At 38.7% G+C, this 15,565-nt stretch overlaps 1 protein-coding gene across 10 annotated transcripts in view; it reads left to right on the top strand.

Moving 5' to 3' along the window:
• Positions 1–15,565, top strand: part of MAGI2 (membrane associated guanylate kinase, WW and PDZ domain containing 2) — a 756,695-nt gene that overhangs the window by 211,354 nt on the left and 529,776 nt on the right. The window lies entirely within an intron of this gene.

The raw sequence follows: 15,565 nt of genomic DNA, 5'->3' as shown, positions 1-15,565 counted from the left end.
GGGTTTGTCACTGAGTCCCTGGGATAAGATTAGAACAAGTACTAAGTAACAGCCAGAAAGCACATACAGTCTGGATGCTAGGTCCTCAACCAGTCACTCTACTGCTCTGCTGCCATTGCACCACACTATTTGCTAATACACAGATATATCCTCTCTTTAACCATTCACAAAAGCATGCAATATTAGTTGATAATTTTTAGGAGACACTACAATGCTGGCAGTATCCTCAGGTGTTAGCTTTCCTCTTGGTTTTCCTTGATGTACGGCATTCCCTTCATTGTTGAAATATCTCCAACCAAAAAAGCTGTTAACTCCATACATTGACTGTTCCCTTTCTGAATTAGGGCATCTGCCAGCTCTTCCTTGACAACTGGTGAACTAGTAAGTCTTCTATGTGTTCCTTAAGAACAAAAACCAGCTTCTTTTTTCCAGGTATCTTTGGTCTTTTGATGATTAGAAAGTTACCTGTAGACTGCAGTACAGGAGAGACTACTCAATTTTCTTTGAAATATCTCTCCTCCATTTGTTTAATTAAAACACAAAAAATCAGAGGCCTTTGTGGAATACCTCTGAATTCACCTCACAAATAGGAACATAGATTCAACTGAAGTCTGTCTTGAAACAGCCAGCCAGTCTTTCTGATGGTTTACTCCAAGCTTCAACCAACATTACACATTTAGAAACTTCTTGAAATGTTTTTGGTTGCTTTGTTGGTTGCTGTGTTGTTTTTTTTCTGGGGAAAATGTGATTTGCACTTCTCTCACCTTCTCAGTTCAAACAAAAGAGTTCCTTGGCTCTAAATACTCTCTCTCAGGCTGTAGAGAGCTAGTACTGAATCTCGGTTTAAGTTAAACTGTGATGCCAACACTATTGCAACTTGCTTTAGATAGTTCTGTAAGAAATATTTGATCATTAGTAGGGGCTCTACATGGTGTTTCTTTTATGATGTTCTTTAATTGCAAGCAAAAGCATTTTTCCCCCTCAATATTGTAGAGGTACTGAAAGCCTTTAAGCTGGTTGACTTGTGCTAGTTGGCTTGTGCTATGCTGATACAGACACACACAGATCTTCCCTTTTTTGTAAGGTATTTCCTTAGCTCCGACATCTATTACATGAAATAGGTATAAGGACATAGATGTGTTAGATTCATGCAGATGTATAAAGACCTGTCAGATACTTGCACTCACTCGCTTGTTTGGGACATCAGGAGCTTTGAGCTTTCAGAGATGGCTTCTTCTGGGGTGGACTCGATGTGACTGGGATGGCTGGTGCTCACTCCAGCACTCACCACCTTACGGCAGGCTTGGGCTGTCCTGCTAGAAAGTGAGCAGGTACCAAGAGCTTAAAGAAAAGAGGGAGAGGTGGGAAAGGCAAGATGAGAGTATAACAGGGGAAGAAAAAGAGTAGAAGGAAGCTGGAATTCAAGGTAAAAGGAAAGATTTTGAGAAGTAGGGAAATGTTAAAGAACAAAAGAAAGGAAAAGAAAGCTATTCTAGACAGGGTGTCTTCGTACATTTCATGCCCTTAAGCAGTGAATTGGATTTTTGTGAACTGAAGTGTCAAAGATTTAAATTACTCAGAAAATCTCACCTACAATATGAGCATCAGTGCAAATTTTTGTGCGGCATTCTTCATGTATTAATATGTCCAACATGTTTTGGGCCAAAGCATAACTAAGTGCTTATAGAATTGCTAATATATGAAAGGTCAATAGGTAGAACAAGTTGTCTATTAATATTGATCCCCAAGCCACATGGTTTTAAATATTAGATATTTAGATAGATATTTTCAGATATCTAGGCAGTTTTTGAGAACTTCAAATAGAGTGATACCAATGCATTATTTCAGTTCTGTCACGTAAACTAACATGATTTTGGGGGATCACTTGGCAGCTCAAGGAGCCTACAAAAAGCAACCTCAACATTCAAATGGAAGGCTTAGCACATTTCAGTCTGAAGGGACTCCCAAAACAAAAAAGCTCCTTCCTAAAGTACAGTGAATGATGCAGTTTATTTATTATATAGAACAATCGCTGTTTCTTCCTGTGTTATCATCCTTCTTCGTCTGTCTGCTGAAGAGACTTGAAGAGATCCTAAATATAAGCCTCTGGACGCATTTCTGTTGTCTCTGCTCTGACACCTTATACTCTTGAAATCTGAATGCAGACTCACTGTGGCATAAGCATTATTTGAGCTTATTTGTATATGATGAGTAAGCAGTCCCACCTGAACACTAGCATTGTTTTGTGTACGAGGCCCAAGTCCACCAGTGTGTGTTCTAGAAGGCCTCACAGTTGTATTTTAAAATGGATACAGGTAAAAAATTGAAGCTGATGCTGAGGCTCTTCTGTTTCCTTTCAATCTTTATGTGTGTAGAAGAGAATCCATGAGATGAACATAAGTTTTTCTTTATCATAGCTGCACAAGGATCCAAGAATCTGGCCCTTTATTGTTTTAATTTCCTTTTTATTGCAGTCTTATAGAAACAGAAAATTTTTACTGCCGTCCTGATTTAAAAACATAGATCTCTCCATGATCTCTGCATGCTAGTTTAATATTGTCAAGCTGTAAAAAAAAAAAAAAAAGGGAAATTGGTTGCTGACATTTCTTATATGGTGTAAAGCTTACTTGTAGTACCTTGGGTCTGTAGCACTAGAGGAAAGAAATGGTATTGGGAAAGTACAGATCAAATATTTTATGAGATATGCATCAAAATCTCAACAGAGAAAGACAGGTGAAATTAGAGGCACATCCTCCTCCACAATATTCATATCTGAGGCACTTTTATGGCTTTGTACCATATGCACACTGATACTGACCTTAACACGCACAGATAAAGCTGGAAATGTGTAACTATTAATCCACACCTCATTGGCTTGCCAAATTCTTTATTGTCCCATGATTTTAGCCTGCTAGTTTTCTCTTTTAATTAAGTAACAACTGTGATAATGTAATAAATTCTGTATGAAACAACTAAGCATTCTTTTGAACCCCAGACTGTATTGGTTTCAGTCCAGTAGATCATAGCCAGGGGACAACGTGCCTGAAGGGTAACAAAGTGAACCTAGAACTCTGTCATCTCATTTCTGTCCCCTGTTGTGACACCTTCCTGCTTCCGGGGATGCAGAGTGAGCAATTGGAGTCCAGCTGTAATCCTGTGTTTTGTTCCGTGGATCAGCAAACGGGGGTGTTACCGAAGTGCAGCAGCAGACTCTTCCCCAGAGGTTGAGGGCATCGCTTCTCTGCAGGCGAAGCGCACGCTCTTGCTGGAGTGCCCACCATCTGCCTGCCTGGAGCTCCTGGGAACAGCAGCATTTCGGTGCTTTGTTGAAGCACATTATGTAAGCACACATATTTTGCACAATGTAATTTTTGCACAATGCACAGCGTCTCTTTCCGTCATTTACATTTTCCAGCAGTGCTAATTAAATCAACACAAGGGGACTCGGCTCCCCAACTGAGACTGTCCTAGAATATAGCAGCTTCTTCGTGCGCTGAGCAGCTGGTTCAGTGCTCCAAAACCAAGTGCTGTCTTTTGTGCTGAAGTACCACGCTGCAGAAAAGGTACCTTTGATTGCCTGAAGACATTGCTTTATTGACTGGGCTTAGCAACATACAGTAATTTGAAAGCGCTTATTGAGTGACATTACCAAGACTTTCGTTTCTTGATTTAAAAAAACCAAACCTGGTTTTGTAGCTTTTTGGAAGCAAGCTAGTTTGAGACTACCTTGTCTTTGCATGCTGGGGATCTGCTATTGCGACTGATTCAGAGACACGAGCTCGTGCAGTCTGTGTCCCTGCCTAGATGTGAAGAACAGTATTGTCACTGCATAGAAAGCACGGGCAGCAGTAAGTGCATGGAAATAATTTGCTTGGTCATCTACAAGTCTCGCTGTTGCATTTGATGTTTGGTTATTTGTTTGCTTCGGTTTTGTCCTGCTAGGTTCCCTCTGAAACAAGTAGGGAGACTTTCCTTTTTATATGTGGAAAAAAGAGGGAGCGTAGCGATTATATGCTAAGAGCGAGAGGTTTGGAGGCAGCATTAGAGGTGTCTGCCCTGCCCCATTGCAGCAGCCGCAGCACCCAGGCTCTCGGGGGTGCTTTGGATTCTCCTTTGCCTTGGCAAAACGCTGGCCAGAGACAGACTACTAAGTGTAATGGCCCAGAGCTTGACCCAGAGCAGTAGTTCCTCTGACCATAAGTGTCTCAGTACCTGGAGCTGGTGATTTTATAAAATATATAGCTGGATTTAATTAAAGTATATGTAAAGCAAAATGTCAAAGTTGTTCTAAAGACACTCTGTAGCAAATGCTCTGCATTGTGCTGCTCAGTGCTATCGAGGCTTCCACAACTTCATTTTAATTTTTTATATTGAAGTATGACTCAATCTTTTACCAAAATTTACACTGCTTTGATTGTACTTTTACTGTACATCTTTGATGCTTGCCTCATGTGATAGATTGGGCCAGAAAATAGTTTGAATGGGTTTTATATTAAGGTAGCAGATACCATCCGTCATGCTGCTCTGCTACAATAGCTAATAGGTTTGTCACGATAAAAGATGCTTCACTGACAAATTAGTACTTTTTTTAATCTTACATCAAAACCAAGGAAATGCCTTGGATTATTTGTACCTTCAGTTTTCTTTCCAAAACTAAAATTTATTCTTTATGCAAGTCTTTTTATTAGTAGTATTAATTATTAATTATTCTTGTAAGGTTATTAATTGCTTTATAAGAATGCACAAAGAAAGAATGATGGGGTTTTAGATGTCTTCAAGAAAGAAATTAGGATTACTTGGGCCTTGCTGTGCAGTCATTTTAAACTGTAAATGCTTATTTTGTTATAGATTTTTCTAGCTATACCTAACTCTTTTAAAAATTAGTTTTATAGTGAAATTGTGTACTATTTCCAACTTTTTGTATACTCTTTATCAGAATTTTGTTTTTTTTCTCAGACAGTAATTACTAATCTAATAGGTACCTAATACCTATCCATCCTGGATGTCTTAGAGAGAACTGACCCCACAGACAGGGAAAGAAAACCACTTTTCAGTGAAAGGCTCGACTTCCCAAGACAGTGCAAAATGAAAAACTGAATAATATATAGCCTTAAAAGTATGTCTGCTGCACTCCTTAGGGGATTAACAGTGCATTCTTTTTGTAAAGCTTTAAATACCATGTCCATTGCCAGTCTAGTGGTTTCTTGATTCATTTGGTTTTAAGCCTAATAATAACCCATTCAATTAGTCCTGCAACTTTCTTTCCAGAGAATTCCAAACACTCCAAAGATTTCATCTGCTCTTCTGTCTTGACTGAAATGCAGGTCTCTTAGCGTGTAGCATGTATCACCGCTTCAGCGCTATCTGACAAGGACTGCATGGTGTGTCCACTGCTCCTGTGGCCTCAACATGTTGAGACACTTGCCCGCTCTTGGCTTAGAATGAAGAGCGGGACTTGTTCAATTTCCAACATGACTTTCATTTTGGTTTCATGTGCTGAGAAATTTTCTGTTCAATTCTTTCTGGGCACAAAGCTGTTTAACTTGTGTGATGGCTGGGAGATGTGTGGACTTCAGGCTGAAAGGAGCATCACACAGAAATGAAACAGAGGGGACCATGTCAGTTAAATGTTCTTGAGTACTATGTTGTGTATGAAGCTGGAGGACACCTTCTTGGCCTCAAGCTTATTTGCAAGCTTATTTGCAACATGCCATTACTGAAAAATAGCTATAAAGCACCTTTTCTTAGCATTTTACTCTTGCTTTGACTTAGTATGAATACAATGACACTTCGTTCAGGAGAATAGTTTTTGGGGTGAAGGATATGCATTTGATAACATAAATGCTATCCAATCTCCGAGATTAGCAATAATTTTGTGAGCTCTGCTTTCAAAGTTCAGTTTATCAATTGCAAGTTGAGTTTGCACTTGACAAGTTTCATGAGTATAAAGTCTGCAAAATGGTGTTCTGCTCCTTATGCAACAAGCTGTTGGAAAGCCAGGAAGTAATGTGGAATGGTAGTGATTTTTCACGGTACATGATGGGTTCAGACTGAGATGCTGTAAAGACTTTTAAAAATTGGGTTCCCATGATTCAGATACCAACCTAAATCATATTTTGGAACTATTATTAGAACTCATACAATGGTAGCCTGTGAACTTGCTTCACTCATAAATTGTGTATTACTGGGAATTTTTTTACCCAGATTAATCTTTGTCTTTTTACAAAATGTCAGCACACAATTCGCAGCCTACTAATATGGCAATATTATTTCCAGAAGTAAGGAAAATAAGTCTCTATCTCAAGCAATTAAAATTGGGCAGCTATGATTTAAGTAGAATGCCTTTCAAATAATTCAAGTCTGGTAAAACTATGCCACTATTTCAATTCAGTCTTTCATATTTTATTCAAACATGTCAAACCTCAAAGTTCCATCACAGTTGTCTTCCACAAAGATGATAAAACTAAAAGAGTATTAGAGAAAAAGAACATTTTTGTGTCCCTAGCAGATGAGCACTCATATTGCTGTATTCATAGAAAAAGAGTATTAAACACAACAGTAACTTTTCCATTAAAGATGAGGAGCAATTGCTGTCTACTTTTAAGAGGAGATGGCTTTACCCATTGCAAAGCCAGGAGAGGAGAATATTTGTTCACAGTAAAACAATTTTGAACATAGTCTTTTAAGTTCAACTTTTGCTTGAATAATAAAACTTGTAACAGATTCTTCTTGAAGACTGTCGATCTATGGAGTTCTCAGCACAGGCTTTTAGGAGCTGGCAGCCCAGAGGGGAGGACACAGAGGACTGCAGAGGCTCTGAATGTGAAGAGCAGAGGTGGCATTGGGTACAAGTAAAATGTATGTGGTTGGTTCTGGAGGAATAATGTCTGAAGATGCCCTTCTTCCAGGTGTTCTGGGCATTAAAGTGGCTGCTCCACCAGATGACCCCAAGAGAGGTTGCAGGGTTTCAGTGCTGGGTGACTCAGCCTTGCAGCACAGAGAACTGAACTGACGCAGTGAGGCATAATTTGTCCTCAGCCAGAATGAATGAGCCCCACATTATCCCCATTACTGTGTATCAGTGATTAATGCTGCATTTGAGCTTCCCCAGATAAGTCAATTTGTAAGTGTGTTTTTTTCTAATGAGCATGTCAGTAAGCAGCACACACAGAGAAGCGTGGAGGTTCTTTTCCAAATAGATACATGAAAAAATATTCCGCTATAGTTTAATGAAAAAATAAAATTTTTACATCTTTATGACTTTTTTCTGCCTTGGCTAGCTTCTCTGCTGGACATTGTGGCTAATGTGGATTTTCCTAGAATTCAAAATAGCTTCCTGGCAACACATCCAGCCCAAATAGCAATATAAATGTTTTTCTGAAGCTAAAATCAGTCTCATTAGTTCTTTTCAAATGTTTTTATTATGCTACATTCAGTCTCTGGTTAAACTTATTCTGTGAGTTTTCAGCTTTATGTGCCATCGATTTTCAAAGGGGTTTTGTTTTTAGAAGAATACCAATAAGTTGTTTTATTTCCCTTTTTGCAACTGTTCTTATCGAAGTCAGCTGGGACCTTTCTGTCATTTTCTTTGGGAGCTCTGTCTGGGAGTTTGGTCACATAACAAACATTGGCCTTAGCAGGATTCAAGCTCTTGTTGTGGCACCCTTTGTCCAAATAAAAGGAGATGTCTATGAGTGAGAGGATCGGAAAGCCAGGTAGTGTTTGAAATAAGACTTGTGTAAATACCTTCAAGTCTTAAGTGGAAAAGTCAATCCTTGCAGATATTGCTGGGCTCTGTATAACTGCACAGGATGAGTGTCATTTTTGACAGTCTGGCTTTGTAAGTAAATGTATAATCCCTTACAATTTAGTGTTTGTCAAAAACTTCTGTAAAGGTAATTATTTCCCTTGTAGTAAGTCTTGTAGGAACAATTACGGTCTTTTAAATATCTCAGTAACAATCATTAATGTTTATGTGTAAGTTATCAGTCAAGTCAATGATATACTGGAGGCACCTACAAACAGCTCTGTTTCATAATTAGCTTTTGTGAATTTCAAAATTAGAGTAAAAGGCAGTTAATTTCCAGTCAGCTTTTGTAGAGAAGCAGCGGCAGTGTTCGAACATCCTTTTTACTTTATTTATGCATCTACTAACTAGAGCACCGAATAAAACATAAGTATTCTGAGAGCAAAGTGTCCCAAACTGTCCCCTCTGATACATGAAGTACAGCTTGACTTTTTTCATGGAATTTCCCAGAATTCTCCAGTCGAGAGCTGTGCTGGGTGGTCAATTAACTGAAGAGAACAAAGCAAAGTACCTCTGAATAGCAAAGGTACCAAATGGTTTTAGTAAATAGCAGTTCTGTGAGGTTAAGTTGGGAGTGCCTATCTCAAAGTCAATGTTGCACGCTGCCAGCAGACTCTGGAAGAGCCTGCAAGTGCCTTCCCAATGGAAGGCTGTTTCTGTAGCCATGAGGACTGGAGATCTGTTTTACTGAGGGCTGAAGTTCAGTAATCTGAGACAAGGCACAAAATGCGGATGCGTTTGGCTCAGCTGTCTCTCCTGCTGACACAGTCTCCCCGTATCATTACAAACCACATTTTTGCTTCCAGCACAGTGCACACTTGGGTCTCGTATTTCAAACAGAGGCTTAAGGTTAGCCACAAAACTAAGAAAATAAATCCAGGGCATGATGTGCTTTCACATTATTCCAGGGATCAGTCTACCTCCGGTGTTGCTGTTCTCATCTTGTTGCTGCTGCAGGGTCTCCTGGTGATCAAGTCCTTACGCAGGCAGCCCCAGGAGAAGCTACCACAGGGCAGGTGTTACACAGTGGAGAACTGAACCCAGCCTGTCCTTAGGCACTGAGGAGTTCTCCATTCCCAGCAACAGAGAAAGTGGAAACTTTCTCCGTTATGAAGATCAGACGGTGCAAAGCTCAGCCTGTCTCCCGGTCTGAGGAGAGCAGGTGAAATACGTTGCCCACAAAGATTAGGGAATGACGTATTTGTACAGAGACATACGTCCAAATATTGATGTAAACTTGATGTGGTTAAGTTTTAGATAGTCCTGCAAGGAGCTGGGAGCTGGACTCTGTGTTCCTTAAGGGGTCCTTCCAACTTGAGATATTCTGTCATTCTATATGAATGCTCAGGGACCTGGTGTGGAGAGAATTATTCATTGTCTGGCTACATTTTATTGTTTTGTTTTGTTTCTTAATACAGTCCATATGCTATATATAGTACCATCCCTATGCAATTTATCCTATAAGCCCTACACTCCTGTATTTTAAATCTTTGAATTTAAAATGCTAGGAGGGAGAAATAAAAGGATATATCTAAGGATGGAAATGTAAGTGTGTGTATGATAAATCCAATATGATATATAATATAAAAAATCAATAAGCAAAAAGGTTAGTAGTATAATCCGTGCACAAAGAGAAAAGGAAGGACTACAAAATAGTAGGCTTTAAAGAGAGGGTCATTTCTCCATCAATAAATTAGATCTCAGTGGTTTTCGTCATATATGGCACATATAGGAACTGCAAGGTGTACATTTTTCCAGAACCTTTACTCTTGAAATTTGTTTAGATCTCCAGTAAAGGATCATGAAATTGAATTTATTGCAGGAATCCCAAGCATGAAAGAAATTAATTTTCTTCCTGAGGAGTCCAATTTTCTTGCATAATTCCCTCTTGGTTCTGCGTCACACTTTATCTTACCACATATTCATCAGTGATGATAGCTCAGCCCTGATATTTGAGACCTTCCAGGTAATTCTGATGGCAGACCTGGCTGAAGATAGTGGTGGAAAGCGGGCAGAAGTTCAAAGACCCACAGAGTTTTATGCAGAAAGGCTTTAAAAATAAAACATGTAATCTGCAGCTGATGACTGGAATGTAATACATGCTTCTTGTAATTTATTAAGTTTTGTTGTACTGTGTTCAGACTACTGTTACAGAGATGATGTAATTTGAGGTTAATGAGCAACCTGGTCTAGTGGGATGTGTCCCTGCCCATGTCAGGGGAGTTGGAACTTGATGATCTTTACGGTCCCTTCCAACTTAACCATTCTATAATTCTATGGTACTATGTATTTTACATGGAAACCTGAAGGAACTTCCAGGGTTGAATTTGCCCAGTATATGATGATAATGAAATTCCAGCATTCATCTTTATACTCCTCTGAGCACTATATAGGTTTGTTGAGAATAATTTCCCTTTAATAATAGACTTAGCTGCAGGCTGTATTTTAATAATTTATCCTTATCAAATCCAACCGAGAGGTTTGATATTATTTGGAATTTTCATATTCTCTCTAAAAAGTGATTTTTTTTTTGTTACTCTCACCAGTTAAAGAAACTATTAAAGCAAATCATCTCATGCTGGTTCAGAAATATTAAATGCATGAAATCTTGATTAATCAAGTACTAAGATGAGACATAATTCATTTGTTTAAAAAGTATTGTTTGTACTACAAACTAGCAGTTTATAAGAGATATGGTAATCATCAATTCCTCTTTAATGAATGTCTTCTTAAGGATTTTTTTTTTTAAGTTTATTACAATACAATATCACTGGACTTGTGAAAACAAAAAAGCCTGGTGGACATATTTTACCTCTTTTTTACAAACCTTTTTATGGTCCATGGGTTAGGTGGAGCCCTCAAGAGAGGGGAATTTTGCTCTTCTCCAGAGAGCACCATCTGGAGAAAGAAACTGAGAGAAGAGGAAATGTGGCAGTTAGTATTTTTTTTAATGTTCAAAGTCTTTTCGGTTACTTTAGGGAGCTCCCTGAAGCTCCCTAAGTGAGCTGACAGGCTCAATGCAGTGAGAAGCGTGCATTGGCAGGAGTGTTTTGGAGCCCTGGGTGGTGCCAGCCCCTCACTGCTGCTCAAGCTTGCCTTGCTGATTTTCCTGCATACCCCAGCCTAGAGCTGTGTGGGTCTGGAGAACAGGGCTGGAGGAGGAGAATTATAGGTCACCTGGGGTTAGGTCGTATAAACCAGAATGAAAATATCATGGAGATTTTTATAGGCAAGTGGGCATGGTATCACTGACCTGTTGGGGATGACTGGGAGGGATTGTATATGATAATTGCAGGTATTCTGGATTCTTACTGGACCACTTTGAAACTATTCAGAGATGAGCAATTAAACCATATATGCAGCTTTATATTTATCACAGCTATGATTTTTTTGGTAAATCCTGGAGAGAGTCTCAAAAAAAAATTCTTGCGGTCACTTTCATGGGCAAAAGACCTTTTAATTTCATCAGTAGAGAAAAGAAACTAATAAATATTCCTGGTATTCCTGATACCTGGTTTAAAGAAGTCAGGCTATCATTTAGGGTACTGATTGAAAGGTCGGTTAGATCATCTCTGAATGATGAAAGATAAGTTAGCCTGACATGCATCAAATTGTATGTCTTCTACTGAAGAAGTACAGAAGAAACTTCTATTGCTGGATGTCCTTGGAGACAAACCATAGTATCAATACAAAGCTCCAGGTTAGCAGCTGAGCAAATATTTGAGGTGAGACTCCCCAGTAGAATAGTCCTACCAAACCTGGTGAAAGCCTGTTCAGCCAAGGCATTTGATTTGCTATATATGTGTCTTGTATTTACAGTCAGAAGTGGGAGCTTGCTGAAAATGAGGGGAGACACAAATTTATGCAAGTAAGGCAGTAGAAGAGGGGAGGTATTTTATACTAAAAGTTTATGAGTGTCTGTTTTCACAGGTCCAGATCGTAAGATATTTCCTTTCTTTTTCTCAGACACAGGTCATGTACAGATGCAAATCTAGATGTAAGAGTCTTTCTTGCTTATAGATTTTTCTAACCAGGAGTATTTATAGAGCCCAGGGAAACTGAAATCTTGTAAATTCTAATCCCAGCAAATAAAATATCTAAGGTAAATCATTCTTGTCGGAGATGCAATTGATTATACTGTTAAAAAACAAATAATGTACTGCACCAGATTTTGGGAAGTCAATTCACTGAAAGGTTATGATACAAGATGAGAAAATACTAATGGGTGAATACTCAAAAATGTTTGTTGAGAAGTTATAACCATAAAAATTGTGTTAAGGTTAAGAAATAAATTATTTAGAGCTAACGTTGTTGGAAAACAAGAGGGATGTTTGTGTTTTGCAAGTAGTCCTTCAGTGAAAAAAGAAATACAGGAGTAGACTCCAGCTGCAGCATTGGTGGGTTACCAAATAGGAAGATACAAAAAACCACTTATATTTAGGGCTAGAGAAAATTATAAACCTTTATCCCTGTCATTTTCTCGGAAATGGCAATTATCTTCTTCAGTTTTGAATCTCTTAATGAGCTACAAACTATTCAATACCCTTTTATATGTGTGTTCTTTATTGTATTTCTTTTCTGATTGGTCTTTGCTACTAGACTTTGAGGAGGGAAGGAAGCTTGAAAGAAATACATTAAAATGCTATAAAAAGATATACTTTGCTCATTAAATTCATAAGTAAAACATGCAAACAGAGCATTTTTTAGTTCATCCAAGTGTATCTAATTTTATAATCTCTGGAATCAAATTCAGTCATGGTTATGAGTTTGCCATCATGATTGGTAGCTGTACCTAAACCAGACATACATTATGCAAGAGATCATTACTGGAAGTATTTAATTGACGTCCTGTATTTCCCAGCTAGCACAGCAATGGGATTCACCGGAGTGAAATGAAACTGAAACAGAGCACAGGCCTCAAGCCAGGAGGGGAAAAAAAAAGCCCTGCATGGCTGCAAGCCAGTGCCTGCTCCATCGTGCGGTTGTCAGCCTCCTCCTGTGGCAGTGGCCAAAGAACATTTTTAATTATGGTCTCTGGGTTTCCAAACCTTGTGCTGTATAATAACCCTGACGCACAGCAGCCCTTCCTTTCGCTGCCGTGCATTGTAGGCAGGATGTGGCCCTTATCAGCTCCTTCTCTCTAAGCCCCTCTTCGTGGGCCCCTGTGTGGCTGCAGCAGGGCTGGTGGCACAGTGCCACAGGCACCGGTGCTCCCTGAGCATCAGCCCAAAGTCCTCCACTGTGGGCTGGCTGGGAGTAATAGAAAACTAGGAGGTTAGGTTCATATCAGGAGTTTTTCAACATACTGTGAATTGTAAACAATGGGAAGTTGAATTTTATAGAAACCAAGTCGCTCTTGGGTACCGGACACTTGTCCAACTGGGCTGGAGGGGACCAGTAAATAGTGGAGTATTTTTACTGCCTGTAAAAACAATTTCTCTTTGATTGCTTCTCTTTCTATGAACATATTGACAATGTCACTAAGTTTCTTTTTCCCCTTCAAAGTAAACCAAATGATAATATTTTCTGTCTCTTATTTCAACCTTTTGGAGGGCATAGTCCTATTATTACTGCTCATGTTATCCTCGATTTATATTGCCTGTAACACAAGAGTTCACTTGTGTTGCTTGTGTTCAACGGCCCTAAATCAAGGCTGGTTTACGTTCTCACGAATCACTATAGTTTCTTGCAAAAAGTCTTAGGGCCCCATAGTAACACACTCCAGATTTTGTTCTGCTTGTACTTTAAAAGCTCGGGTGTTATAAATACCTGGAAAGCGCATCTGGAGTCAAGTATGCTTTTGACACGCATCGGGTAAAACAACAAAGCTTTTCAGGGGAGAAAAGCAGAAGAATGACAACTGGAAGGATGAATTAAAAATGTTACATCTGCTCTTCAGGACTTTGGAGCTATTTTATTTTTTACACTTCCTAGGATATAAAATTCATTGTTATAACAGATTAAAAAACCCCATAGCCTGTGCCCAAAGAATTGAAAAATGTCAGTTAGGTCAGAAGACAATGACTTTCAAAGAAGGAAATTTGTCAATCGTACATGTGCTGTTTGTAGTTTATCTGGCTGCTCTTTGAAATAGACTTTGCTAATGTTGCAGTCTATACTCAGATATTAAGAAAAAGTCTCATGTTTCCCTTATGCTTGGAAGCTTTTTTCTTTCCTCTGCACCGTGTACGGTTTTTATTTCTGTTACAAACTTTTGCTTTTGAATCTGTATGTAACAAATACAAGGCTGTAGGTACCTCCTCTTGTGAATATAGGTATTTGTACTCCAGTTTGGAATATGCAATTTGCCAAAAATATCAGGTGACACTTTTAATGAAGCTCTCAGGAGGCTTTAGTGCATTCATTATCACATGGGGAAGTAAATGGCTGCGTTTGAAGCTAAGCGCTGTAAATAAAAAAATGCACTTTGAGGGTCAGAAATCTCCGTAGGATCCTAAACTTACCTATGTCACAAGTTGAATGATTCAGGTTTATGTCAGTGGGCAGGCTACAGCTGTTGTTCTGGAGCTGGCATTTTCTCAGGCTGCCAGAAAGCATCTGCATCACTGGGCATGTTCTGTATATTAGAGCAAGAAGAGCAAGAGCTGCAGGACCTTTACTCTCTGCAGCCGATCAGAAAGGACAGCTGATTCCCATCAGGAGCAGAGCATCTCTCTGCAGCCTCCTCTGCAATCTCTTAAGAAATTAGCAGGAGTAAAGATGGTCTGTAGAGACCATTACTAGAAACAGGGTTAGTGGTGCCAAAGTAGTAACTAGGTGGCTCAACTGGAATCCTGGAAGAACAGAGATCTGTATGGAAGTTCTCAGCCTCTGGGAACTGAGCACACAGGTATTTCTTTGTCTGTTATGAGTTGGGGCTTTTTTTTATTATTATTATGAAAGGCTGCTGGTTTTTTGCCTTTAGCTAAAGATGAGAGAAATTATTTATAAGCTTTTTATAAACCTGGAACAAGAGGTTTTGAAGTTATTGACAAAGAGCAGCAATAATAAGATTATGGAGTTGTAATTGGCAGATAAATAGGAGTAGCTGTAAGGAGAAATATATTTTAATTTATAGCCATTTGTGCACTGCAGTGACTTTCAAGTAATTAGGTAGGAATGTTATTTGCTCCTTTTTAAAGGAAAATCTTTATATAGTCCAAGTCAATAAGATTTTCAGCAGTGAGTTCAATAGCAAATGCCATTTGAAAAAATTTTTTAAGGTTGAATGTATGAAGCAACAAGTTAGGGAACTATCAGCTTGCAATTTTTCATCTCAGGAATATATGACAGAACTCAGCGTAATAATGATTTTCTATATTTTTCTTATGTCAGAATTTCAGAGAAGGAAGAAATCCAGTTTTTTATAGACTTTTTTCCATAATTATAAACCTGATCCATACTCCAAATCAAAAGAAATGGAGAGGAACTATATTGGGAAATGTTTATTAATTGTATTGGATTAGATCTATGGGTATGCTTTTAATAGTGGAACATTATACACCAGTCAGTGTAGCTGTTTTGTTCTAAAGTTATAGTAAAAGTGGCAAATACAGGATTTTTAACTCTTTTTTTTTTTTTTTTTTGATTTATGGAAGCCCTCATCTACAGAGAGGTCATTCCCTGCTCTGAAATGGTCTAATTCCAAATTACTTTACATTAAAACCATAATCCAATCTACGCGCTTTCACACAAGGCCCAGATCTGCTAAAAATACATGCTTACAAAAATGTTGTCTATGCTGAAATCCTGATTATG

This window comes from Calidris pugnax, unplaced genomic scaffold (genome assembly GCF_001431845.1).
Source record: "Calidris pugnax isolate Ruff unplaced genomic scaffold, ASM143184v1 scaffold44, whole genome shotgun sequence".
Lineage (NCBI taxonomy): Eukaryota > Metazoa > Chordata > Aves > Charadriiformes > Scolopacidae > Calidris > Calidris pugnax.
The sequence above is the reverse complement of the archived record's forward strand: the minus strand, read 5'-3'. Positions and strand labels throughout refer to the sequence as shown.